This window comes from Rhinopithecus bieti, unplaced genomic scaffold (assembly GCF_001698545.2).
Source record: "Rhinopithecus bieti isolate Rb0 unplaced genomic scaffold, ASM169854v2 scaffold_12013, whole genome shotgun sequence".
NCBI classification, from domain to species: domain Eukaryota; kingdom Metazoa; phylum Chordata; class Mammalia; order Primates; family Cercopithecidae; genus Rhinopithecus; species Rhinopithecus bieti.
Genome location: NW_016807120.1, coordinates 841,417 through 843,017, shown reverse-complemented (window position 1 = coordinate 843,017; position 1,601 = coordinate 841,417).

Genomic DNA, 1,601 nt, shown 5'->3' with positions numbered 1-1,601 from the left:
CTTAACCTTCTGTCTCGTTGATCTGTCTAATGTTGACAGTGGGGTGTTAAAGTCTCCCATTATTATTGTGTGGGAGTCTGAGTCTCTTTGTAGGTCTCTAAGGACTTGCTTTATGAATCTGGGTGCTCCTGTATTGGGTGCATATATATTTAGGATAGTTAGCTCTTCTTGCTGAATTGATCCCTTTACCATTATGTAATGGCCTTCTTTGTCTCTTTTGATCTTTGTTGATTTAAAGTCTATTTTATCAGAGACTAGGATTGTAACCCCTGCTTTTTTTTTGTTCTCCATTTGCTTGGTAGATCTTCCTCCATCCCTTTATTTTGAGCCTATGTGTGTCTGCATGTGAGATGGGTCTCCTGAATACAGCAGACTGATGGGTCTTGACTCTTTATCCAGTTTGCCAGTCTGTGTCTTTTAATTGGGGCATTTAGCCCATTTACATTTAAGGCTAATATTGTTATGTGTGAATTTGATCCTATCATTATGATGTTAGCTAGTTATTTTGCTCATTAGTTGATGCAGTTTCATCCTAACATCAATGGTCTTTACAATTTGGCATGTTTTTGCAGTGACTGGTACCAGCTGTTTCTATCCATGTTTAGTGCTTCCTTTAGGAGCTCTTGTAAGGTAGGTGACAAAATCTCTCGGCATTTGCTTGTCTCTAAATAATTTTATTTCTCCTTCACTTATGAAGCTTAGTTTGGCTGGATATGAAATTCTGGGTTGAAAATTCTTTTCCTTAAGAATGTTGAATATTGGCCCCCACTCTCTTCTGGCTTCTAGAGTTTCTGCTGAGAGATCTGCTGTTAGTCTGTTGGGCGTCCCTTTGTGGGTAACCCGACCTTTCTCTCTGGCTGCCCTTAACATTTTTTCCTTCATTTCAAATTGGTGAATCTGACAATTATGTGTCTCAGGGTTGCTCTTCTCGAGGAATATCTTTGTGGCTTTCTCTGTATTTCCTGAATTTGAATGTTGGCCTGCCCTGCTAGGTTGGGGAAGTTCTCCTGGATAATATCCTTCAGAGTGTTTTCCAACTTGGTTCCATTCTCCCCATCACTTTCAGTACACCAACCAAACATAGATTTGGTGTTTTCACATATTTCTCGGAGGCTTTGTTCATTTCTTTTTACTCTTTTTTTTCTCTAAACTTATCTTCTTGCTTTATTTTATTCATTTGATCTTCAATCACTGATACTGTTTCTTCCACTTGATCGAATTGGCTACTGAAGCTTGTGTATGCATCATGTCGTTCTCGTGCCATGGTTTTCGGCTCTATCAGGCCATTTAAGGTCTTCTCTATGCTGTTTATTGTAGTTAGCCATTCATCTAATCTTTTTTAAGGCTTTTAGCTTCTTTACGATGGGTTCAAACATCCTCCTTTAGCTCGGAGATGTTTGTTATTACTGATTTTCTGAAGCCTACTTCTGTCAACTCATCAAAGTCATTTTCCGTCCAGCTTTGATCCATTGCTGGTGAGGAGCTGTGATCCTTTGGAGATGAAAAGGCGCTCTGATTTTTAGAATTTTCAGCTTTTCAGCTCTGGTTTCTCCCCATCCTTGTGGTTTTATCTACCTTTGGTCTTTGAGGATGGTGACCTA